Raw genomic sequence first — 27,674 nt, forward strand, 5'->3', positions numbered from 1 at the left:
AGTCTTGCACTGAAACCATGGAGCGGCACTCACTTGCACACAAGCCTGCGCAGAAGCAATGCTGGGCACCGCAGCTTACACCATCGATTACCGATAAGCGGGCACTCGTGGTCTTAGCCGCCAATGTGCATACACGTTGCGTATTATGGGTTCGATAAATATTTCGACACTATCATGGAAACGAGTGTTGCCAATGAATACGAGGAGACACTGCTATTTTGTCACCAGTCCAGGTTCATGAGGGATATGCTTAAAAAGTACAGAACTGCTGTTGTTTGCTCGGATGCAACATACAAGAAAGGTAATTATGCTTTACCGCTCTTTATTCTTGTCGTAAAAACACGCTACTCTTACACAGCTGCAGGTGTTTTTATCGTGCAATTTGAGACAATTTCCTGTATCTCCGAGGCTCTAAATGTGTTCAAAAAGTGACGCGATAACCTTCCTCCACAGAACTGGATGGTAGATTATAGCCAAGCAGAAATGGGTACCATTCAGCAAGAATTTCCAAGCGTCAAAATATCTATCTGCGATTTCAACAGGGTTCAAGCATGGCAGAAGTGGCTCCGTAGAAAAGAAAGCGTCATATGACAACCTGATGATGTCCTTAGTCTCATGAAAAACGTGTCATCAGTTACAGCAAACAATGGCATCGAGGCTCAGAATAGGGTGCTTAAGGGGCACTGCATCAAGAGTACAAGAAGGAAGCGGTCAATTACCTGCCTTATAATAGCACTTATGTATTCTTGCTTGGCTGACAATAAAAAAAAATTATGAATCTCAAATGAGGCAGTCATCATTGTACAGATGGTACAGTGAAGATGTCCCCGCTTATCTTCGCGGCCGACCCCACAACTTTAATAAACAAATGTTGAGGAGGCTGAGGAGGCTTGTGAATGCCGACGAGTACAGCCGTGCTGATATAAATGAGCTGCCTGTCGTGGGCAGATTTCCCGTTCCCTCCGAGAAGGCTGATTACACAATATACACAGTTGATTTCGACAAACCACCGTGCTCTTGTCTTGTTTTTTGTAGCACAAATACCCTTGCAAGCATTTCTGCGCGGTCTTCAAGTTTGTTCAATGGTTGTCTTTGTTTCACTGCCTACAAATTACCTGGACAAGCCATAAGTTTTTAACAAGAGCATGCGCAGTACTGCGTAGATGAACATTGTAGAACCTCCCGAGGAACCAGTGTTTATACCGGTGCCTTAACAAGTTAGCGGCTGCAGCATGGCAAAGTGATATTATTGAAGAGTTGCGGAAATGCAATTACCTTGTGTTTCATTGTCGAAATGTGTTTCATTGTGTTTCATAGTCGAAATGCTGCTGGAATTTAAAGATTTTGTTCTGACTAGAAGATAGTGGCAGCAGTGCCCGAAAGTTCATGGTTTCCCATAAGGTGCTCACTAACGAAAGGGTGCTCATCAGTTTAGCCTTTACCAGAGCACGGATGCCCCCAGCCTAATTAACTATGCTTATGTTATAAAACCAATCAGTATTTGCCTCGGGGTAAATTTATTTCTAGGTATTGATTTTTTATTTTTGTGCTGTTGCATGCCTTTCCGGCTTTTAAAAAGATTTCCAGTGAATAAATGAGTTCAGGTTTGGCCCGCTGTAAACTTTCGCGGTATGAATTAAGACTAATTTGCATATGTTTTTTGCTTTCTTGTGTGTATTGCTAGATTATTTTTGTTGCTGTTTGACTATGTATTTTCTTGCAGCCACATTTTTGAATAGCTGAGTTCTTTCACAGGTAACACAGAATGTCGGGCCCCTGTAGGTCCAATGTAGGCAAGTGGGGCTGGGGCAACCATCATAAAACCTGAATCTGTCCCCGATGGGGCAAATGTAGGCAAGCCCCATTAGGGTTTGCCCCTGTACCGCCTGCATTGTTTTCCATAGCGGCATTGCTCGGGCTAATGCAGAGCACATCCCTGCATGCAGACTACAAGGGTTCCTTGTCTTTTATTTGAGGGCAATCCTACCTAAAGTGGGCTCTTTATCGGAAAGCCCTCAAAGATCCAAAATGAGGCCACCCCCATTAAATCTTTGTGGAACCTACATCGGCCGTAGTGGGCAAAAAAAAACGGACATGCCCACATGCTGCCCCAATCGGACCCTCGTAGGTTACTTGAGCGCAGGTTAAATATGAATAAGAGCCCAATTTGGGCAAGCCCTCGTGAAGCCCAAATGAGGCAGCCTTAGCTAACAAATTTAGGTCCCACATAGGTGAAGGCGGGCGTGCCCGCATGGTACCGAAATCGGTCCTTTGTGGGGAATTTGAAGGCAGGTGCGACAGCAAGTGTGCTTTAGGTTCAAACACAACACCCAGCCCAATTGGGGCTGCCCACACAAAGCCGCTGTAGGTCCCACATCGCCGTAATGGGGCTAGAAGGCATGCGTGCATATGTGTAATCATTTTTTGCAACTTTTATTTCTATTAAATGTGGCCCTAAATTACTATTATAGATGATTTGTATAACAGTTGTTGCCTTGTTTAGTCGGTCAGAAATATTACATGACTTTTGTTCTCGCGCTCATGCAAATTGCACTAAAGGTACTAAAACATACTCATTGTTAACTATTGCTCCTTATGCGGTTGCTGTGGGCAGCCTGCAACTCTCAGCACAATATTACTGTTCAGAATAGACATCTCCACAGTCTGAACAAGATGTACATGAAGTCACTTAGGCTAGAATAATGTTATGAATTATTGTAAACTTTATTATTGTGGCTATTTAGGAAGGGTAGACATGCATAAAATATTTACTTACGTGCATAAATATTGATTAGGAAAACTTGGACTAGGGCTTCCCAATAATTTCATGCGTGTGGGCAAGCCCAAGTGCGACTTGCGCTATAGTACCCGCATCGGTCCAATGTCATTATCTGAGGAGCTAACCGAAATAAAATATAACTTCATCCAGAGCGGCTGCCCGAATCTGTCCAAAGTAGGACCATCGGGGAGAGCTGGCGGGATGTGCCCTTTTGGCAATGCGGGAAAAATGTGGGCAGCCACGCAAGGGCTGCCTGAATCGGTCCCTAGTGGGGCCCATCGGGGCTTTGTCAACAGCCCCCTTCAGGCCTACGTCAGCCCCTCTTGCAGCACCCACATTGAGCCCACCGGGGCTGTCCTGCATTGCCTGCATTGGACCCACCGCCCCCTCTCCCCCCCCCTTCCTAGTCTACTTTGTGCCACTTGGGTTGTCTCGATTCCGCACAAATTAAAAGAGTTTGAATTAAAAAGAAATATTCTTTGTCTGAGTTCATCTTTTTTCCATGTTAAAAACACAGTTGGTAAAAATACATTTTAAAAGTGCTTTGCCTCCAATGCGCCATGCACACATATGCATTTGCGTGTTTCTAGCGCAATTGCGGAGAGCTAAATCACTGGAAAAAAGATTGATGGATCAAAGAAGGCTGCATAAAGATAAGAAATCCTTAAAATTACACTCGGTATACACCCTCTGCTTATGTTCCCGTCAGTAAAACTGTTATTATGCGCACTTTAAAAACAAATCGCCCTCCGCGTATCTCTACGTAAATGCTTTCTAAAAATTAGAACAAAGCTGGTCCTGAGCCATAACTACGTATATCTATTTCTGATTTGCCTAGATGCAGTCTAAATGTAACGAAGTTTCTCGTCTTGGTACTCTGTCAAAGCTAGCCTAAAAAGAATACAAATAAAAATTGCCTAAGATTACGTTACTTCCTAATACGAAATTTGAGCGCAGCTAATCAGCTGTTCCACCTTTTCGATACATTGAGACAAATATTTCGAACAAGACACGTATGTACAATTATAGAAAAGCTTTTTTTTATTTTCCCACGTATTTCATCATGAAACACTCCACTAACAGTTGTTGACTGTCATTAAAGAAGGTTTGTGGTCGCAGAAATGAAGCAAATAAGTTATCGGGAAGTTCTGGGAGGCAGCGCGTGGGCTCATAGGAACACTGCAGGACGAACAGATAGAAGAGACTTACTAATACCGCTGACGCCGCTAGAAAGTCAAACGAACGTGGCTCTGCCTTTCTGCTTGGGATACACGTACCGTGATCCGCTGATAGCGAACCGGCCTTTCGGCAACCGGAGAGTACCCTCGCAGCCACGCAGGAAGAGGTGTGGAGGGGAGGGGGGGGTTAAGCAGCGGCGAACGGGGGAGCGCGCGCAGCAATAAGATAGCACGCGCGGTCAGCGCCACGCAGAAAGAGGGGGGCTGAGCTTGGGGGCTGAAAGGGGGACGGACTGGTTAAGCGGCTGCCGGCGATGCGAAACGCAGGAACGGGCGCCAAAGAGAAAGGCAGAGAGACAACACGAGGCGAGAGGCCGACCACACTAGTACTCCACTGGCGCACCTGCCACCGCCGCCGCCATAGGTCGGCAAATTCACGTGTGCTCACTAAGGCTCACTCTGAAAAATTTGGTCCATCTGCGGGCTCACTCTCACTGAGACTCACAAGGTCGGACTTACACTCATGAACTCAAACCCACGCAAGGTTGTGACTCACTCGGGCTCACTGAGACTCATGAACTTAAACGCACGCATGATGACAATTCACTCGGGCTCACTCAGACTCATAACTATTCTTGGCTCGCTCATCTCGGCACTCATTTTTGACTCCCGAATCACCTGCACTCACTCACATCGACTCATGCACTCATCTGAACTCAGAGTCAGGATGGACTCAATCATTTCAGCTCACGACTCATCTGAACTCACTCATCTCGACTCACTCATTTTTGACTCACGACTCATCTGCGCTCACTCCGACCTACGATACATCTGAGCTCAGACTCATCTGGACTCACTCATTTCAACTAAAGACCAATTTGAGCTCACTCATTTTGACTCATCGGTACTCACTCACTCATAGACTCAATTATTTCCACTCTCGAGAAGCAACAAGCGACGGTCCTAAAGCTTGTATAAGTAGGCGAAAGGCAGTACAGAGAAAAACACGGGAAATAAATAGTCTAATCATGTAATGAGTTACACATTTTTTTCTGCTTTCTTCAATATTGAATTAGTTGAAAGGTTACAGGAAAATAAAAAAAAAATATGGTAGGAATTGTCTCTTTTAGGCTGATTATAGTACGAAAGCACGGTATTTTTAGCTATAGCACGGGCCACATTTTGGATATGGCTATGGCTGATTTGGTGGTTGCCGTCTTGTCGGGCACAGTCAATAATGGTTGGATACCAATTATAAAGATGAAACTTCGAAGGCGGCCTGGGCCAAATTCTGGAAATGGTCATGCCCAACTTTATAGGTAACCATAGTGTCGAGGATGGTCAATGCAATTTGGAGCTTTTCGCTTTTGATGTAAATTGGCGAAAATCAAATTTCGAGGGTTGGTAAACCGTGTGTGACCCAAACCAAAATTTGGAGGTCACCATTGTGTTCGATGTAATCTAATTATGTTGTCCGTTCATTTTGTTCCGATCGGACGAGGTCAATCTACTGGGGTGAGTGAACCAATTTTGAGGGTGGGCCCGGTCAAATTTGGAGGTCACCATCTTGTTCGCGATAGTCATATTAAATTGGACAGATTTTTGCCCAAATCAGTCGAGGTCAAATTTCGGCGGTGGGTGGGCAAAATTCAAGGCGGCCCTGGAGGTCACCATTGTGGTCGCTGTAGGCGAATTATGTTGGACAGGTTTTGAACCAAATCGACCAAAGGAAAGTTTCAGCTATACCAGAATGCGTTTAACTTACCCACGTACGTAGTCACGTATTTGTGACCTAATCAAACAGCCTACCCAATTAGAGCAGTGACTCCGCCGAGGTGGCGCAGTGGTTACGGCGCTCGACTACTGTTCCCAAGGAGGCGGGATCGAATCCCGGCCTCGGCGGCAGCTTTTTGGTGGAGGCGAAAAGCAAGGCGCCCGTGTTCTGTGCGATGTCAGTGAATGTTAAAGAACCCCAGGTGGTCGAAATTTCCGAAGTCCTCCACTACGGCGTCTCTCATAGCCTGAGTTGCTTTGGGACATTAAACCCCACAAACCAAACCAATTTAATTCGAGCAGTGGCACACAAAAATAAATATCGGACAAGATTCCTGGTCTATGATGGTGAGCCTGTGACTTCTTTCGCAATAAGAAAGAGCAATAAAAATGTGGTTATACAATGGTGTCTTCGATTTAGCCTGATATTATTAGCTATGCACGGCTAGCGTGGCTCGTTCGCATCGCTGTGAACCAATGAGCAGCCAACCCGGGAAATGGTTTGCAAGATATTCCGAAGTAAATAAACAGCAAAGGAAGAACTATATAGCCACCGCAATACAACACACCAACGAGAACAAAAGTTCGATTAACCTGCAGTTATCGCCATAGTGAAAATAATTGCTTAAAAAAACAACGAAATTGATCTGCATGATCAGCTTACCAAGAAGCTTATTCCTTATTAGAATTACACAGGCAATTCGAGTCCGCTAGGATCAAATTAGCGACTTGTGCCTATTACTCACACGATCACTTCAGATCATATTCTTCAACCTCTGAGCAAGAAGTTATTTGATTTCATAGGAATTTTCTAGGTTAGACTCGGCAATACTCAGACCACAATCTGAATGCGAGTCCGGACTCACTCACGGCTCAGATGATGATCTAAATGTGATTCCGGACTCACGACTCAAATCGCGATCTGAATGTTAGTCCAGACTCACTCATGACTAAGATCCTAATCTGAATGTGAGTCCGGACTCACTCAAACTCAGATCATTATCTGAGGGTGAGCCTGAGTGAGCCCGAGTGAGTCGACTGGTGAGTCTGCCGACCTATGGCCGCCGACCAACCGGCCGCTAGGGCGAGCTCGTCCAAGTGGTGACGTAGAGGGAGGGACCACCCCCGGTGCAGGTTGCTGTGAAATTTGTGTCGCCGGGAGAAGCCGCCATCGGTGGTCGGAGAGTGCAGTGAGTGTAGCATGGGGAAGGCTACTCACGTAACACGCGTGTGAGCCGGCGCACCTAAAGGGAATGCTTTTTACTGTTTTTCTTCGTCGCCTCCCGCCGATGTCCAGCGAACGCAGGCGCTGTTTCTATGAGCACCGCTGGGGACTGCAGCGTTTTAGTATGTTTTTATTGCGAAAGCAATACTGCTCCAGGTTTCGAGCCTTCAGCATAGCGCGGCGGTAGCCACGTCTTACCCACGTGACGCTGTGACGTCACACCCCACGTGACACAAAAGCGAGAGATGGGTTCCCAACTTAAAGGTCGGCGTGGCGCAGTCGGAGCCGTGGCTCAGTTGGCAGGCGCTGCCAACTTGGGTATCTCGTTTCACATGGGACGGTTATGTCAGAATCAGCCTGCTAGGACCCTGGCATCCACGTTACCCCTGTAGGCCACTAAGGCACGTTCATGCGGCTTGGTTAAAGAGGGGCTTTATATGTGGGCTGGAAGGAGCTGCCAGCTTGGGTATCTCGTTTCAAATGGGACGGTTATGTCAGAATCAGCCTGCTAGGACCCTGGCATTCACGTTACCCCTGTAGGCCACTAAGGCACGTTCATACGGCTTTGTTAAAGAGGGGCTTTATATGTGTGCTGCAAGGAGCTGCCAACTTGGGTATCTCGTTTCACATGGGACTGTTATGTCAGAATCAGCCTGCTAGGAACCTGGCATTCACGTTACCCCTGTAGACCACTAAGGCACGTTCATACGGCTTGGTTAAAGAGGGGCTTTATATGTGGGCTGGAAGGAGCTCCCAACTTGGGTATCTCGTTTCACATGGGACGGTTATGTCAGAATCAGCCTGCTAGGAAAATAACACCGGACCTAAACCAGAACCTTGTGGTACACCGGATGATACATGAGAGGTGGATGAATGTTCGCTGGCTATTTCGACAAATTGTTTCCTGTCGGAAAGGTAAGCGCGTACCCAGTTAATAATCTGCAAATCAATGCCATATGCATGCATTTCTTAAGCAGTTTATCATGACACACTTTGTCAAATGCTTTACGTAGGTCTAATGCAATAACATCTATCTGTTTCTTTGCTGCGAAGGTACGAACAGATTCAATAAGTTGAGTTACTGTCAATAAGCAACGCCGAAAACCATGTTGCCTGGGGTAAAACAGATTGTTACTGTCGAGAGTCGATTAAATGTTTAGCTATAACATGATCGAGTAGTTTGCATGAAGTAGATATAATAGATATAAAAGGATAATTTTACCCGATTTATGAAGTGGAGTAACCCTCGCAAGCAGCCAATCACTCGGAACAGAACATTCACGCAGAGATACAGTAAAAACCTTCACCAAGAACTGTGAGATCCATTCGCAATAATGCCTGAGGAATTAATTAGGTATCATATCGGACCCGACGGCTTTTTCGGGTCCATCTTTTGTAACAAAGACAACAATCCTTCTTTCGAGATAACAATGTTTTGATCCTTATTACAATCAGGGTTGGCCTTATACATTGCTACCGTTGTGCTATCATCAAGCCTTGGGACCAAGACAGAGCTGAAGAAACTGTTAAACGTGTTAGCAATTATGGATCGAGTAATGCAGATATTTCTGTTCACCTCAACACCATTCAAATCAGGTTTAGAGCCGGATAGGTAACGCCAGAACTTATGACAACTTTGCAAATATGCTTGTAATGTGGTAGAAAAATACAATCTTTTAGCAACCTACATGTAGCGGTACGAACGCATGTTTGAGCTGCATTCTGTAGCTCTTCTCGCACCGGCATACTAAACTTAGCAATAAGAACCGGGTCTATTGGAATTTTTTGCCGTGCACACCATAGTTTTTGTTTTCAGTGAATTATGTTACGCGTTATCCATGGACTGGGTATTTCTACTCGTCGGAATTTAGTGGGTGTGAATTGAACCATACAGTCATGAACAACAGTTTTAAAATATGTCCATAAAGTGCCTACATCTCTAGTATTGGGGATTCGGTCGAGTGCAAACTCTAAATTGTCAAGTATTGCGGTATCATTAGCCTGATTAAAGTTATGAGCAGCTACCCTTTTGTTGCGTGTAGTGTTGTTATCCAACCAAATGTTCATCACAACTGTGATCAGAAATTCCATGCTCTATAGTTACGTCATACTGGAAAATACCGTCTGGTAGAAGTAAGTCCAGTATTCCGCTGCTCTGCCCTTGCACTCGAGTTGTTGGATTAGAACCACCTGATTAGACCATGCTTAGCCATTATTTCTAACATGTAATTGGCATGCAATTTTTCTACTGTTCCTGGGATTCAAAATTCCAAATCCACACCTGGCAGGTTGAAGTCACCCAACAGTACTATTCTACTACGCTTATTGGCAATATAATCATCCGTCCTCTGAAAAAGTTCAACAGAGCTACCAGGGGGCCTGTACAATACGCCAATTATCAATGCGGTATCCTTAAGAAATAATGTGTACCATACACTTTCATGGTCATCTATGGAATGAAGATGTTTGTAGGTTAAACTTTTCTTAATTAACAATACGACGCCACCACCCCTTGTTTTGGGTCTTTCCTGAGGACATGATAGTAGGGTGGAAGAAATTAATCGTTCTGTACGTCGTCGTGTAACCAAGTTTCTGTGCCAGCAATTAAGTGCGGTTCGTGCAGCACTGACAAAAATTCGAATAGTTCAGGCTTAAGAGCAATACTGCGGGCATTAACATTTAGCAGATTCAGTTCCTTATTGAATATTTGTCAATGGTCTTTCTCGCATGAGCTGCCGCGCGTGCTGCTCAGCTTAACACGACTGTTAGTTTCCATGTTCCAGGTATAGGCTACACCATTTACTGTCAGTTTGTCACAGATAAGTTTAACTTTTGTGCCTGCGTCTTTAGCGTCTTTTGCTGATTGCCACAGTAGCTTTCACAGTAACATAATACATAAAGGACAAGCCATGGTTCAGAGCTGGATTTTGCTACAGAACATTTTTATCGTGGTAATGCAGCCTGAGAAAAAGGTCTTCAAGACAGGGGACAGAATATTCCAGGGAGTTGGAAACATCTTTCACATTCTTGGCAAACACATAACGTACCTGCTTGCCGCAACAGGTAGTATCAGTATTCAAAACACATTGCTCACATTGGATACAGGAGTATGAATATGTGAACTCTGCGGGATAATGAAAGGATTCCAAAAGTTGAAAATGCAGTAATGCATTTTAAACAGTGTATTGATACTTTGCTATAAATAAATGCAATTGCCTTTTTAATTGCATAAACACTTTGCAAACATCTGCATTCTTGTGAATCACACTTTAAAAGCAGGCCGGTCAGGAGTCCACCAATTTTCTCCACAAAAGTGAGTGCTTAAATATGCTGGAGCCTGATACAGCAACCTTTAAGGTTTGCTAGATCCCACACGGCCAATTATGTCCGTCGGACGTCCGGTTAAAGTCCGCACGTCTGGAGCCGGAGCGGGACGACCGCCGGAAGAACGAAACACATCCGAAAACGGATCATCCGAATTGGGACATAAACCGGTAGGAACGAAACACAGCCGAAAACGGACATCCGTTTTGGGGTGTCCGTAGGATTTAGGAGGGATCATCTTTCTCGGATCAACATTCAATTATTTCAGAAAAATAGTCTCTCGATACAGACCTCCACAGAACCCGTGCTCATCAGTTCATGTGTGGACACTGGTGGGCACTCATTAGTGGAATGGGCTACCAAGGGAATTCCGACCTGAGCGCACTCATTATAACATCAATGTACCAGTAAAAAAGCAATAATCCCTGCCAGTCATTGCAATTTATATCAAGTTATCAATAGTCGCGCTTTCTCGCGAAAAGCTATCCATTTAAGAAGCTGTCAGGGCAGTTCTGCGTTGTTCAGCAGTGCACTGGCCTTTTCGCACCGCTCGATCCTTGGACGCGCTGCGCTCTGATCATAATTACTACATTTATGATGTCACTAAGAGCAAAGAAACGTCCTCAGTTTATAAACTTCAATCGCACATGCATTGAGCCAGCGCTTCGAACGCACTATAACTATGGTACATTGAATATGTTATCGACGTTTCATCCGCCATATTTGTTTACATATCATGGATGGCTTCGACTTGTCGTGACTCAAAGTGTGCAAATAATATTAATAAACTGCTGTTAAAAATTGTTTTAATACAAAATACTGCGTATTATTTATTGTGACACATTAAAATTTTAACTGGAAGTTTTATTTTGGCATAATGGGGTAACATGCCACATATGCGTTACTGGCGGTTCAGCCAAAGTCTCGGCTAAGCCAGCCTAAGCCTACGCACGCCATAGCCACTAGCCGCTCAGCACGAGTGGCCGTGTTCTAACCGTAGCTTTGCTCGTCGGCGTGCGATTCACAATCCGGTGCATCTAGCTGTGTCGTGGTAAGTAAACATCTTTTTATGCACCCATCAGGGTTTTTTAAGTGCTCTTCAATCTGTCTAGTAATTAACAGCGCAAATTTTGGTTTTGGGAGTGGTTCATTTGGTACGAGTGTTCCAACGGTCAACACGGACCGCAAAATGCTTCTGTCAGTTAAACCGCTCGCTTATTCAAGCTGAAATTCGGCACACGTATAGCATACAACCGTCTGTCTTTTTTAATAACAGTTTAGATTATGTACTTGCCTGATTCGACCACAAATCATTCGAAATCCTTCTGCATCACCGTTGCCGTGGCGACCCATAAGCAGCCAAGCCGCGTTATCTGGGTCGCCGACCACCGATGCGGCAGGCACAGGTTTCAGCTTGATTCTAATCGTATCAGGCAAGTAAATTACTAATTACTACTCCTTTTATTACTCCTTTAATTACTAGTAAGTTATGAACTATCTGAGTGTTACAAGTTGCCACAGTTAGAACGCAGCTCTGGTTAAAATCGCATACGTTCCTACTGTTTGCTCCCAGAGACACTGCTTTCATCTTTTTAGATAGTAGTAGTAGTAATCTCATCCCATGATTGTCATTCGCTGTGCAAATGTTTTGCGCGACCAAACAATTTCGAGTTCTCATTGTGGTATTTTGAACTGAATTTTTTTCTAGCTGCAGTGAGGAGCCTACACTCGGACTCAAGGGGCACCTCTGAGGCTGTCGCGAAATCGTGGCCGAGGCATTCATCGGAACGGTCAGCTCAACCCGCAAGAGCACATCTGACTAAGCACGTTCTTCTTGATGTATGTACATATCGTAAAATAAAACTTTCATTTCACTTGCGACTAGTTCTTTTAATAAAAACAGTGGCCTGCCACCGTTTTATAAACAAATGCATGTAGAAACCACGCGGATTTGCTAGGTATGCATGCTACTATGAAACGTCCGAGAATAGTCCGTATGTCTGCTCTTGGACGTCCGCTGGATTAACTGTACATGTTCTGCGGTCTTGCATCGGATGGTCCGTAGGACGTGCAACTAGTCTCACTTCTGGTGACGCTGTGAAGGGCTCCACACAATAAGCACACAGCGTTGACACCGAAAGCAGCGGGGACGTATAAACATCTAACCATCAACGGGCTACTTGCGAGCTGCTACCTGAGATGGCAGAACAAGCGCTGTTTGAACAGCGCAAAATCACTGAAGCACTAATGCGAAGACGATCTGTTGGTTTGTGCACGCTCTCAGATGCAGCCCAGCACTAGGATCTTGAAGAGAGTGCAATAGATGGCGCCCACGACGCGTTGGAAGCCTCCCAAAGCTTTGATGTATTCACGCCAGGCCCATCTTCCGGAGAATGGCGGCTGGAAACAAGACGTACGTGTTTCACTTGTGACACACGTTTTAATTGCTCTTGATTTAGAACCTACATGTAGCGGTACGAACGCATGTTTGAGCTGTACGCCCCATTTTACACCCTTAGCGGAAAGAAACAGGCGATTAACAAGCGAGACTCATGCGAGGTTTGAAACCGGCAGTTCGTGCCGCGTTTAGCCGTAGTCACACCACTAAAGGCCCCCGTGGGATATACGGTGCCAGTACACACAACAGGGAAAACGAAAAAAAAAATTGTGTGCGTCGCAACAAAGTCGACGACAAATACGGCAACCAAGAAATGGCTTCGGAAACGCGCCATCAATTATTCTGTATCGCCCGGTATCATAGCACAAACAAACCGCTGATGAAGAGCATCACAACGTTCCGCGCACTATTATTATTAGTTTTTTTTTACTGCATTCACCGTTTAATACACGAGAGACGTATCATAGCAAAGCACCCGCGCAAAAGAATAGCGAAAATGTTCAAGCTCACCTCAAGCCGACGAAGCCAGCGCGACTCGCATGGCAGTCCAAAGAGCAACGGAAGAACGTCGACACAAGTTCCCAGTCACTAAACAACTCCAAGAGGACGGAGAGGACGCGTTCCACCTCTGCATCAACACGAAGGGGTACAGAAAAACAGTTGCACGTTTTCCATGCTCGAAGGGGTCTATCATGTACGTCCAGCCGTAGCAGCCGCACTGCAGCCATTTTGAATCTTAATAATCCAGCTGAAAAAGTCCATTGGTTCCAATTGGAAAAATTCCAACTCGAACCAGTTAGGTTTTCGGACACCAGCTGGACGATTCCAGCTGGTTCCAATTGGATGATACCAACTGGTTCCCATTGCAAGGCCAATGGGATCCCCCTACAGAGCTAATGGTTTCCCGCTAGAGATCCAATGGGTTCCTACAACAAAGCCAGTAGGTTCCCATCACATAGCCAATGGTTTCCCACTACAGAGTTAATGATTTCCCACTAAAGATCCAATGGGTTCCTACAACAAAGCCAGAAGGTTCCCACTACAGAGCTAATGGTTTTCCGCTAAAGATCCAATGGGTTCTTACAACAAAGCCAGCAGGTTCCCATTACGTAGCCAATGGTTTCCCACTACAAAGCCAGTAGGTTTCTATTATAGAATCAAAGGTTTCGTATCATGAAACCAATGGGTTCCAATTAAGTTTCCATTGCAATGGGTTCTCACCAGGGGAACTATCACGACCCATATGCTGTAATTATTTAAAATGTGTAATCAATTGTAAGATCAATTCCTTCCACATATTGGTTTTACAGGGCTACTTGATCCTTTAATTATATTTATATAGGCTCAGAGTTGTCTGCACCAACTTATTTGAAATAAAGAGAGAGAAAATATTTAACAACACAGTATATTTATCTTCTGCTGCAGTGTGCTCCTTGTTCTGAAATAAATGATGCCATAATAAATTGGATGTCCAAAACATGGCAGTTGAATGCTAAAATTTTTAAATTGCACTAATATGTTCCTGAACTATCTTTACACATGCTTTGGATGTCCTCTGCAGCAGCTGTTGCAGATGCCCCTGGCATAGTTGCTTCTGCAGCAGCTTGTTCTCTGCGCAGTAAATACAAGTGTAAGAGATGCAATCATGAGGTTAGCTGAGTTTTGAAATGTCACATAGTACAAACCAGCATAAACTGTTTTATTCCATTTACCTCCTTGCCTGCCTTCTGAGGTCGCCAATCTTCTCATTGATGAGTCCGGTGACATTTCTGATAGCAGACTCTCGCGCCATTTGAATAGACATACCCATGGCTTGCAGCCTTTCCCTGTAACAGTCTAGAGTAAAATACAGTTCATTTAGCAAACATTTGAGTTTTTAGAAAACCACATCTACTGCAAGCTTTAGTGTGTGAGTATTAAGTGCCCCACTAGCAAGAAAGCTGTATTATGTCGGGATGAAGCATTGTAGTAGCAAATGCTACCTATTGGAAAGGAGGAAATCTGGCACCGAACTTGGTAAATGTGTGGAATGAGTGCTTTTTTAGCATTTACCGAAAGTATCGCTGCTCAAAATAGAGCCAGCAATAATTTTTATAAAAAATCTTGAAATTCGCGCCCTGATTCGTAGTGCATAGCAGTGAATTTTGAAACTATTCTCTGGGATGGTATACATCATGAGTACACATGAGTGGCAGCCTCCGGTTGCAGCGAATGGCAGCCACCGGAGGCTGCCATTCGCTGCCACCAAAGAGGCCATGACATCACGGGAACACACGGAAAGTCGTCTGCTCATGTTGCTGCGCGTGCCTCTCGTGCATGCAAAAGCTCCATCATTACTTTCGTGCATGTTTCTGATCGATTGCTGCCGCATTTTTCTGTTGACGGTAGTTGCACTTCGAGCTCGGTGTCCATATCGGAGCAAAGGCGGATGAGAAAGAAAGAAAAGCAGTGATCGACGATTTTGCAGGAGGGAGAAACTCAAGACTAGCAAAAGGGGCCCTGCAACGGGATGTTGATAAACTAAACATCAACTCATGATGTTTTTCATGGGCGAGTGCAGTGCACAAGCCGTTCCTTTTATTTTTTCTGGTGCCTCTGAGCATATGAGTCAAGACGACAGAGGAGCATCATTTTCAATCATCAATATCTCCGCTGTTAAAGAAGCTAGCTCAAAAATTTTTGCACTGGAGCGACGAGTGATGGACTACCTATCGCTTGTCTGACCTTGGTAAATGAAATGGATGTGCAATTATTGGGTCCAAAAATTAAGCTCAGTTGTGCTAAAAGTCTCTACAATGCAGCATACAATTTGTCAATCTCTATTTTCCAGGGTTAGACTCCGAGAATGCAATAAAATCTATACCTGAGGATTCCTAAAGCTCAGGACTGTCAAATCCGGATGCTGAAAATCCTTTAATGGCCTAATGTCCAGGGACCTCAAGTGTTGATGAACAAATTGTGGACAATAATGTTTGGTTCGTACCCTTTAAAGGGAATTTATATAGGACCTCATTTAAACGAGAACACTTGACGTACCCTGTCAAATATAGGACAGAGGATCGACAACAAATGCTGAAAACAGTGATAAGGTAACACATAAATCATACAACTGTTATTGGTATGTTCTTAGAACTACAAATATTGTGAAACTGCACTTTTGAAAAATATTTTAGGAAGTGTGCAGGTATGATAGGCAACCTAAAAATTTTTACGTACCTCCATAACACCGCCCAGCATAAAAAATAACTGACACATTCATTACGTCTACCATATACAAACAGGAACAAACATGTGTGACCAACAGTGAAATCGGCCACATACCTTGGATCACTGCAAGCTTTCGTGGAGAGATCGGCTGCCTTTTTGGCTGGGTTGGAAATTTTGGGCAGTGCCGTCCTTGGAACAATAAAAACAAAATTTAAGTTCAGTAGAAGAGTGTCAGCGGTAATAAGCTAAAATTGCTGAGTATCAGAATAAGCATACATGGTGATTCTGAAAGGCAGCAGAGTGGATTGAGCTGTTGACTTTTTCTGCTCAGACTTTGTGACAGGTTTCATTTACTGATACCAGCACTTCTACACATCTGCCTCATAAGAAATATCAGCAGCACTCTAGTGATCTCCTTGTCGCTGAAAATAGTTGCCTGTCATAGTTATGCAAATGGAAGGTTACAAAACAAGCTTAAACATGGAGATAACACTCATATCTCAAGCTCCTGAAAAGTTAATAATATTCGAAAAGAAATTTAAAATTCTCACACTATTTGAAACAAGTAACACTTATGCCCCGCTTTCCATTTCATTATTTTCCAAAGCATCCCTCATTGACTAGATATGCTGGTGATGTCTCCAGCTAAGCCAAAAGCTCCACCACAACTTGTGGCGACGTTTTTTTCGTGGATTTCCCGTGGAAAAACAAACTTCTGCATGATCACTGCATTGAAATTCGAGTTCTGTAACCCTTTTATAGTGAAAAAAGAAAACAATTACCAAAACATCAATACAGCTTCATATCTGGTTTGGTTTGGTTTGTGGGGTTTAACGTCCCAAAGCGACTCAGGCTATGAGAGACAGCTTCATATCTGGTAGCAGCAAACAATTTATAGCTGTTCTCACACACACTACTTGCAGGGTGTCACAGGATATCTAGCTAATCAGAAGGAAGAGCGAAATCATTTCAATGCTTTCAAAGACAACAAAATGGAAGCCCAGCATCGCTTCCCGGGTTAAAATTCTTGGTTTAGACATCCAATGACACAAAGTTGTCTTTCAATGAGCTTATATTGGTCAAGAGTTCAGAAAGCTGCAAAATATTCGTTAATCAGAACCTATAAAATTAAGGCTAATGCTTACCCTTGGCCGACCTCTCCATTAGCTCCTTTGGACCATAGAGTGCAACAGCCAGCTCCTTAACGAAGATTGTGTTTTTGGTGGTCTTCGATATGCCCTGCCAGGCAGCTTCGGAAATAATGATGCCTTGTCCCAGGTTTACCTTCAAAGTTTAGAAAACATTGCGAAAAAACCTTTCAACAAAAACAAGTCGACATATAACAACCTTTAAGGAGTGACTATACATTTGTTATGCTAGAAGGAACAGAATAAATTACTATACACTGTATCAACAAAAATCTTCAAATCAGGAGTCGCAGGGAGCCGTGAAGATATTTTTTAAATGGAGACAACTGTGTCCCACTGTTTAAAAAACAAATTGTTCTTACCATGCCTTCTTCACATGCATCCACAAGCCTTTCTCGAGAGCCACTCTTCTCTTGTTGCAGTGGCCTATCATAAAGGGGCCGTTCTTTGGGTGCTGAAAAAAAGATGTAGCATCAAAAACATTTTTTCTCTCACCTCTGATCAGCTAAACTCTTGATTCAGGAGTAAGACCTTGAATTTCCAGTTGGTTTTGTTGAAATACAGAGGGTGGTTTACAAACAGTTTTACTGGAAATTCAGCACCTAGCATTCATGCAAAAGCAAGTTTATGGGAGTGTAGTTTTTTTATAATCCTGCATTACTGTATAAAAAAAAAACACCCATGTGCGCAGTAATGTACAGTAATGCTATCTGTACTATAAATACACATGTAAGCATGGAATATACTTTTGGGACCATGGCCAAGAATCTAACGCATTAGTTTGAGGTATCACGTTCCGACTGCAATGTGGGTGTGAATTCTGCTGTGGCTGACAGTTATTTCATGATCTGCTATATTTCTGTACACTAAAACAAACAATTTGGTTTCACAGTATGATGCCTGCGACTGATAGACCGCTTTTTCAGCATGATAAAATGATTTTGATGTACAAACTGATGGCTGGAAGAAATTTCGGATTTAAAGATGCAGCAGAAATTACATGCTGTGTGCTAGCTAGAACATTTACTATACTCCTTACCATTAGTCATGACCTGCCTTGAGGTGAATGGTATGTCCAGTGCATCATGTGTTGGCTGTGTGGTTGCCGTGCCCGAAAGAATCAAAAATTTACATTTTAAATATAAATCTCCAAAATGTAACAGTGCTTCCATGGAATTTCGGATAAAGTTGCAGCAGCAAAGCAAGTGCACCAAGAACATGCTGTATATAAGACCAAAAATATTTGTTTCCTATGCCCCTTACCATCAGCCATGGGCTGCCTTGAGGCAAATGGCACATGTAGTCCATGGTTTGACTTGTCGTGCTTGTCTAAAACAATCAGAAATGTACATTCCAAATCGAGAAAAACATCAGTGACCTCCCAAATCGTAACGGTGCTTCCTTGGCAACCAAACAATAGCAGAAATAGGATCAGTATGTGCTGAAGAACACTAAAAACAAGGTATATGTCAGCTCAACTGTGTGATATGCACTACATCACTGCCCTTCAATAAATGAATCAAGATAGGTATTCCACATTCTAAATCACCAAAAGCAAAACAGTGAATATTTTAATTGTTCTCACCTTCCATTTTCTTCAACAATGCTTCCTGAAGCTGCATATTCAGGTTCCGAAGCTTAGTCAGCTCCTCATCCTTTGCATCTAACTGCCTCTTTAAGCTTACAAGCTCATCCCTGGAGGATCTTTTCTTGGGCTCGGCTGAAGCGACGAATTCTGGGGAAGTCTCTCTCGGCCGTTTTCGGTGTTGGTCGGCATTCTTCTTTTTTGATGTTTTTTCTTTGTTTCCAGCATTTTCAACAGGTCGGACTTGGTGGAGGTGTCCTGTTTTCCTTTCAATAGCTTCTACATTGAAAAAAAAAGAATAAACAAACGGAAAACTTGGTATAAGTACTTTAAATATGCACAAAAAACTTCAGACTTCTTAGTTATAAATACATCTTTTTACTTTTTCTTGCTTTCGTACGTTCTCCTCTGGAAAAACTTCATCTTCAGATGATTCTGAAATCCAGACTTTTTTTATTCTTAGTCTGTTCTTGGCCATCTTCGCTTCGACGTCGGCCCGAGATACTGTAAGAACAAGAATGTAGTTGCAGTCCACAAACTGTTTTTAAGGAAATGCCGCAGTGACAGGAGTTGGCAAGAAAAAAAAACGACTTGGGCAATGAGAAACGCCGCAGTGGAGGGCTGCGGAAATTTCGACCACCTGAGGTTCTTTTAACGTGCATTGACATCACACAGTACAAGGGCGCGTTGCTTTTCGCCTCCATCAAAAAGCGGCCGCTCAGCCGCTGCGGCCGGGAGTCGATCCCGCAGCTTTGGGTATAGCAGTCGACCGCCCTAATCACTACGCCACCGTGGCGGGCAATGAGGGTGTGCAGCGGCTGTTTACATAGCTACTGCAGGCATGAAAATATCGACTTACCTCCCAAGAGCAAAATTCTGGCTTTGTAGAAGTCGTCGTCCTCGTGGTCCTTTCCGTTTGACCACCTCACGTAGTACCGAGCACCGTCGATAAAATCGGTTGGCGCCTTCGGTTTAAAGTCTCTTATATCGTGCACCGACACAATCGCCTGCGTTAAATCATCTTCTTACCGCACACATGCATGCGTAATCATCCTAAACAACGGACCCGATACGGCCACACGATGCAAGGATTAAAAACAACAAAGAAAAGAAGTCGCATGGATTGTATTGGATGGTGTCGATATATTTCAGGGACCATATGGTCGATCTTGACGTCTTGACAATCTCCCATTTGGTCCAAATCCTCCGAGCGTCTCAAAGCAAGCTGTCGCAAAATATTTATTTAACTTGGTTTTAAATTAAAATGTATTCTAAAGTGGAATTAAAAAACAAAATTCACCCTTTCATTTCGCTTCAGTGTAAGATCACTATGGACATCAGTTCATGGCGGCCGCGAGCTTGACCACATTACAGTGGTATTGTTCCACAGGGTCGACTTTCCGTGTGTGCATTATCGTCTCATACCACCTGGTGGCGTTAAATAGCCGTAGTAGTAAATCGGGAAGCTCATTCTGATCCTGCGTTACGAATAATAGTTAAGCTTGATAGCTGTATTCCTTCGTGTCTGCGTCGGCGTGGTAGCGGGTCAGACAAGATGGACGATAAGCCATCTTCATTGACACTGGAACGTCTATTTCACTACGATATTTTAGAACGACCCAAGCGTTCAAGGAAACGGAAGAAGAAATGATATAAGCAACATTTATTTCCCGGCTCTGAAGAAACGCTCCCGAGGTCGACAAGATACGAGCGTGACAAGTCTTCGAATATTGATGAGGTATGCACTACGATACATAGTGCACGCAAAGAGTGTTTACCGTATGAGTGATTATTGCAAGAGTGATTGTATACGCAAGACGTCGTGCTCGCTAAAAGGGGAGCTTATACTACACACGACGAACACCACCTAGCGCGCTGCGTCGACCTCGGCAGCTAGGACAGGCCGGAGTTGTGTGGTGATCGTTTGCTTAAGGGCGAATTTTGGCAGGTTCGCCGAATTAGATACGCGCTCAGATTTTTTCATGTGGGAACAAGGAACAAGCAATAGTGCGTGGCGATTAACGAGTGATTCGTTTGCAAGCATGAGGCTGCTACTGGGACTGAAGCAAATTTTTGAACTATCGTTTGACGTTTTAGACAGAAGGGCATGCGGGCAAATATTATACTCGGCCCCTCTACTGACACATAAACAAAATGCTAGCGAAAACAAGCCAAGCCAATGTGCTGAGTCCGCTGATCACAAGCAACGATCGGGTGTCAAATTGGTCAGATCCCCTCGACTGTCGCGAACTGACACGTTTTTGTGGCTGCGTCGTGCGTAGACGTTTAGCGAACGCATCGTAGTGCGTGTACAATCACTTTCACGATCTCTGACCCCCTCCCCCCCCCCCCCTAGTTGGGAAAAGAAAAAAAAGCAGGATACCTTTATCACCGAGTAGCTACAAGGACTGGTTTGCTGCCTATGCGGTTATATCCCGACCTTGAGCAACTGCGAACCATCCCTGGGCGCACCCATCCTGATTTGTATCCTGCTCATTATAAGCAGTGTCCGATGATCGGTTCTGAGGCAGATTTTTTACACTTTTTCAAGTGAATTTGCCGAAAATAAAAGGTATATAGCTTTTTAGCGCGTCATACTAGTATCTTTAGCGTGCACAGGTTCAGTTTGTGCATTCGATATATACCGTGCGGAGCTGCGCAATTCAGTTCCTTTAAATAACCGTACCATGTTTGCCACGAAATGTTTTAGACATCTATCCAATATGCATGTTCAGAGTACAGGTGCACCAAAAGTAACACTGAGCACACATGGGGTGGAAGAACTGCTTTCCAGCGTGGTCAATCAGCCCATGTAGACAGAGAGGCGAGGGTCTTGCAAGCACATCTTGCAGTTTTGATGGTCGCGTTACTGTTGGCGTTGGCATATGCACACTGCTTCCATCAGTGTTCTTCAGTGGTGCTTTCCTGATTACCCTTTTCTATTTGGCTTTAGGAGCCTTCAGAAAAGCAAGCACCTGCATCGCGCACTTCTAGTGGAGAATGCGCACAAAGTTCGCAATCGGACAGTGACTCCACGACTGATCTTGTAAGTGTGCTTTTGTAAATGTTTTATATTTGGGTAGTTTGTAGGCAAATGTTTAGTTTTTTTTTTTAAGTTCAGAATTGATCTCATTGTGACTAAATCTCATCTTTGTCACAGCTGGTGTCATCACAACAGCCAGCACCCACGAGGCATGCCCAGAGTAGCAGACGTCTTGAAAGTTCAGATTTAAGCTTGGAAAGTGACTCTGCCAGCGACCGTGTAAGTATTTTCTTGGGAATTTTTGGAGGATGTTTGTAAACAGCTTATGCAAGTTTCAGACTGAATTGTGGTTCTAAATGTAAACAGCACGATTGCACTCATTCTGCTTTGCTGTAGGTGCCAAAACTATGATGAAAACAGCTTTCATGATTGCCTGCCTGCTTTGCTTTAGGTGTCTTCAGGACACCGAACACCTGTGTCGCATACATCTGGGGAAGAATGTGCACAAAGTTCACTTTCGGGCAGCAACTCTACGAGTGAAAAGGTTTGTAGCGGCAAACTTGGCCAAACTTCAGGCTTCAATTACTGTGACTCTAAACGACCTTCTTTCTTAGGTGATTTGAACTGCAGTGACATTTTCCTATTCTTTTGCTCTATCTATGCCAGGTGTCTCCAGAAGAGCAAGCATTCACTGGGCATGCTAGCAAAGATCTACACATTGTGGACATGAGCTGTGACAGTGACTCTACAAATGTCATCGTAAGTATTCTTAAAAGTAGTTTTGTGAGATATCCATGTTAACTGCCTAGAACCATGCAGAAAAAAGCTGCAGAGGGCTGGATAAACCTCTATGAAGGAACTACTACCAAATACCAGCTGCTGTTCAAAGGCTTACCCAATGCTTCTCAACAAGTAATATGATACCCTAGCAGGCAGCCTAGCAAATAACTTAAATTCTATAGTTGGTTTGGTTTGTGGGCTTTACCATCCCAAACCAACTCTGGCTACTAGGGCCGTAGTTGAGTGCTTTGGAAATTTCTATTACCTAGGTTTCTTGTGCACTGACATTGCGTAGTACATTGCACAGTAACACACGTGTGCTTTGCTTTTTGCCCTGCAACCAAAAGCGGCTCTGCGACCAAGATTTGGTCCTGCATCTTTGGGTTGAGCAGTCAAGTGTTGTAACCGCTGAACCGCTGCGATTACTAATTGTGAACCGTGAAAGGAGAATTCTTAGTTTTCCAGCTGTGACTGGGTTCACATAATTAAACACTTCAGTATATAGCCCAATATCACATTTGTGCCTATTGAGAGTTGTCTTGCGCCCCAAAATATTTACATAAAAAACCTAACTTCTGCCCCTGAATTTGACAATGGGTAGCCTGGAAAGATGAATATTGGTAAAGAGACTTTGCACACGTTGGGCAGTCCATGCAGGGGTAACTGAACTTAATAACATTTCACTGCTGTTTAGAGATACAGCGAGGTGAAGCATCGAGTTTTGTTCATTTCATCTCGATGGAGGGCCGAAAAGACAAAAACAATTCCCCTCTTTTGAGCATTCCCTTACGTAACATAGCTAACATTCTGATTGGTTTTGTTTTCTTGAAAACAAAATATTGTCATTTGCCTCGCATAGCCTTGAACATGATTTGCAATGCCCTGAAAGGACAAAGTGCAAAGCTCGTGCTGAAATTTTGCCCCCGCTATATTTGAAGGTATTAAATTAGCTTCACTGTTATACAGTACATTATAATAAATACTATCACTTTTCCAGGACTCGTGCACTGAAGACGAGGGACTCGATGAAAACGAGTGTCCACCAAGGCAAGAGCATGACAACCTGGGAAGACCCTTTTGCATGTTTATTTGAAGAGGTTATCCAGGACCATGCTGTTGTATCCAAGGGAGAATTGCTGCTAATGGCACTAAAGTTTTCCATCAGCAGCAACCTCAGCTTTACAGGCTTTTCAAACCTTGTCAAAATGTTAAATTGTACCTTCAGTCGACCAATTTTGCCTGAGTCGAGCTACATGATTAGTCAGGCATTGCAAGATGCAAGCAGTAGTATGACTTTTCATTTTTACTGCGTACATTGCTTTTATTACATTGGCCTTCTGGAGAGCAAATGTCAATCCTTTACATGTCCACATTGCACCAAAGTATGCAATGTGTCTAGCCTATCGGAGGCGCCATTCTTTGTAACTTTTGAGGTACGCTCACAGTTGCAAAATATTTTGAAGTCCGGAGAGTTCTTAGATTTAACTCAGCCCCTTCCATCGACACTCTCATGGATGTAGTAGATGAGGAAATGTATAGAAGCTTTGTTGCGGCTACTGCTGACTGCGGCCATAGAGTGAGCATGACACTTAACACTGATGGTGCTCCAGTGTTTTCCTTTTCATCGACTGCCATCTGGCCTATCCAGCTAACTGTGAATGAACTTCCTCCCACAGTTCGAATGAAGAAGATAGTATTGGCAACACTGTGGTTTGGAAAGTCAAAACCAAAAATGGATATATTTCAAAATGTTTTCGTTCACTAGATCAATGATTTGTCAGTGCAGGGATTCAAATTGCTGTACAAGGGTGCCACACAAGTTTTAAAAGCATTCTGTATATGCTGCGCTGTAGATTCAGTGGCTAGAGCCCCAATGCAGGGAATTCTACAGTTCAATGGCTATTATGGGTGCAACTGGTGTTTGCATCCTGGGGGAGCGACATGGGGGCTCTATCAAATATCCTACTAGGAAAGATGGCCCTCCAGAAAGGACAAAAATGAAGATGATTAAAGATACGGAAGAAGTCCTTGAAACCGGCAAAGTAGTTAGAGGTGTTAAAACTGCATCACCTCTAATCAACATTGATCATTTTGACATAGTCTGGGGGTTTGTACCAGACTATATGCATTATGTGCTTCTGAGAGTTGGACGTCAGTTTCTAGAATATTGGCTTGAAGGTACGAAGGAAGACTTCTACATTGGGAACAAGCTAGCAGAATTAGACAAAAAACTTCTTGAAATGAGGCCACCTAAGGATGTTGGTAGATTACCAAGATCTATGAAAGAAAGAAAGTTCTGGAAAGTGAAGGAACTAGAGAGTTGGATTCTCTACTACAGCATGCCTGTCTTGGAGGACTTCTTGGGTGTTCGATACCTTCGCCACTGGGTGCTTTTGGTTGAATCCTTGCACATGATGTTACAGAAGAAGATCTTCATCTCTGACATCGATGAAATTGATTTATTAGTGCTAGAATTTACGGTCAAGGCAGAACATTTGTACGGAAAAAGTAGCATGACCTACAATGTCCATCAATTGGGTCATCTTGAGAAGAGCGTGCGTCTGTGGGGGCCTTTATGGGCCCATTCTGCATTTCCTTTTGAATCTGGAAATGGCTATCTTAAAGCTCGTATAAAGTCAGCTAATGGTATTCCTCAGCAAATTTGTCGAGCTATAGCATTGCAAACTGCAGTGTCCAAACTCAGTGACCTCACAGACAACACAAAGGTCATGCATTACTGCACCTCATTAGAGAACCATATCACTCAAAAGGCTGTTGCAGTTTGTGGAGAGGGAGTGCGGTTCTTTGGAATGGGAATGCCATTCATCGTACATGATGGTGCCCTGCAATATTTCGGACAATTTTCTTCCCAGGCTCTTCAGTATAAGCGCATGATTATAGACAAGTCCATTTTGACAACCTCTGGATATAGTGCCAACAAAAAAACAAATAACTCTGTTGCCAAACTTTCTGATGAACTTATGGTAGGATAGAGAAGATTATCCATGATGGCTCAGCCTTCCTTATCTTGACACCACTAAAGTGCTTGCCAGCCACCTATTTCCCAAGAACTCTACAAAACCATTTTTATCAAGTATCAGAGAATCAGCAGTATGCACAGGTTGTTTCGGTCTCTCAAGTTTCAAGTATCTGCACATTCATGGCACCTCGGAAGAAGTTTGTTGTGGCTGTCCCTAGTGTTCTCACTCTCTAAAGTAATGAAGTAAAGGCACAAGATTTAGTACTATAGTAGAACCTAATAAAGGAGCTATGAGAATGGAAAACTACATTGCAGCACATATCTACGGCCTCCAATACACATGCATGTTTTCCTCTCTGTCAGGCATGTAGGGATTGTAGCATGCCTACTTTTCTCTTGTCTTGAAAGAACGTGCTGCCTCAGATCCAGACTCTAATGCTAGTTTTCTTTTTTTAGCGATCCTTATTGCTTCTTTAATGGTGCTTTCAATTCTGCCACAAAATTAAGTTAGGACAGGGGACTGTAACAGTTGGTAGCCAGCCGCTCGACCACTTGTTCGGAGCAGGATGGCATGTGATGAATACAAGATCTGTTAGAGCGTCTACGATTAAGTAAAAAAAAAATTATGTTACTATAGTCTCGATTCAGCTGTATGGCTTGAGAAACAGCTCATCATTCTAGGTTCAGCAGCTCAGTAGACATCATTATGACACAAATAAATGAATAAAATGTATGGAATGGCAGACGGGCTTTACGAATTACATTTACAGGGGATGGCGAAGCGCACAGCTGGTACTTCGACATCAGACGCCGCTTCTCGGCACGTGGTAGATGTGCGTATCTGCAAGTCGCTCATACAAATTTTCTCTGGTGGGGAAGTCGTGGCGAACTGTGTGGGGTGCTGGTGTCGCTTAGGTTGCTAAAAAAAATGCACCATGATCTCCTCAAGCATGTGGTCCAACAATGACACAAGGACAGCCGCTAGCATGTCGGGATCCCAAGGAAAGCTAGAGGTCCACAGCGGACAACCATCTGGGCTAAAAAAAACTGACAGGGCAGGCAAGGAGAGCAGTTTACAGTTAAAAGTCTTCAGTAGAGCTGAGGGGGAGGGTAGGGATGAAAAAAGAAAAACGTCGGTCTGGGGTCGGACAAATGAAACCGCCCAGGAAGAGAAAGAAAGTAGCGGCATAAGAGTGGAAGGAAAGGAACGAGCTGAGAGGGAGGAAAAAATAACGAAAGACAGCAAAAAAAGTCATTGCCAGAACATTTCGCGAAACTAAGCAGGAAACTAGTAAATGCGCAATTAAAATGCTGCATTCCCAGTGATTGCTGTTTGCATATTACTTGTGCTCATGCAAGCTATCGTAGACGGAAATATAGACCACAGGACAGCTACAGTAAAAATTATGCAATGATCAAGTGCATCCATGAGCGAACTCCGAACTAATATCAATGCATTCGAAAGGGCCGGATGGAGGGCTCACGGTGTCAGATGCAGAGCAGGCTTAAGGTTCTTCAAATGGGCTAGCAAAGGCAATCGCAGTAGAACGAAATGGGTGTCGATGTTCATGCGAAAAGTTAGTGAGCAGGACCGCTGACTGTCCTTGGCGAAGGTGGATGAGGGTTCAGATTGTACAGATACCATGTGTAAACAAAAGTGAATGATTTTCCTCGGCGTGCACTGTCCCATCACATAGACATTCGCAGGCGACATGCTCAAAAACACTGGCCCAGGGGGAATCGTAACACTGTGCGCGGAAATTCTAAGCGCCGAACAAGACTGTTGAATGGCAGTTGACATCCGCGTCGTCGGGGGGACTTCGTGATGACTTCTAGCGACCCCCCTCCCCCGAGACCGTAGTCTTAGTTCCCCTGCGGGTGCTAGGGGATCGTCGAGGTGCCCCACATGAGAAAGTCTGGGATGAGGCAACAAGGAGGAGATTGTGATAGCCGCCGCTGAGAATATAGACGCTGTTCAGCGACATACTCTTCGATTTCCCTGGGTCGTGCACATGGTGGTTGTCGAGTGATGGGGGCAAAACCCTGCAGGCCTAGTTCACGATAGACGCTCTGTCGAAAGAGATGGCCAGGCTCGCCACAGTGATAACACAGGGGCCATCAATCGGGAGCACGCCGGATGTCTTATCTTTGCCAAGGTGGTCGTTGAGTGGAAGTGTACTGGGTCGGCTGCACGCATGGCAGAGGATCTTGAGATACAGGAGAAATTAGTGCCGGAGCTGGTGCAGTAGACAAAGGCAGCGTTGGATCTTGTCGTACAGGGACAAATGGCTCTGATAATGGGGCAGAACGTGCC

The 27,674-nt window shown here is 44.1% G+C and overlaps 1 long non-coding RNA gene and 2 pseudogenes across 1 annotated transcript; 2 read left to right on the forward strand and 1 right to left on the reverse strand.

Moving 5' to 3' along the window:
* Positions 1-14,385: 14,385 nt before the first annotated feature.
* LOC146183519 (uncharacterized) lies at positions 14,386-19,918 on the reverse strand (annotated as a pseudogene).
* A 1,485-nt stretch (positions 19,919-21,403) lies between these two features.
* LOC146183520 (uncharacterized) lies at positions 21,404-22,146 on the forward strand. Its single transcript, XR_014708488.1, has 3 exons — positions 21,404-21,663; positions 21,778-21,879; positions 22,052-22,146. It is a non-coding gene; the product is annotated as an uncharacterized LOC146183520 (long non-coding RNA).
* A 1,237-nt stretch (positions 22,147-23,383) lies between these two features.
* Positions 23,384-27,445, forward strand: LOC146183521 (uncharacterized; annotated as a pseudogene).
* Positions 27,446-27,674: the final 229 nt, after the last annotated feature.

The sequence above is a fragment of the Amblyomma maculatum genome, chromosome 7 (genome assembly GCF_055883805.1).
Source record: "Amblyomma maculatum isolate TAMU_Amacu chromosome 7, ASM5588380v1, whole genome shotgun sequence".
Taxonomy (NCBI): Eukaryota; Metazoa; Arthropoda; class Arachnida; order Ixodida; family Ixodidae; genus Amblyomma; species Amblyomma maculatum.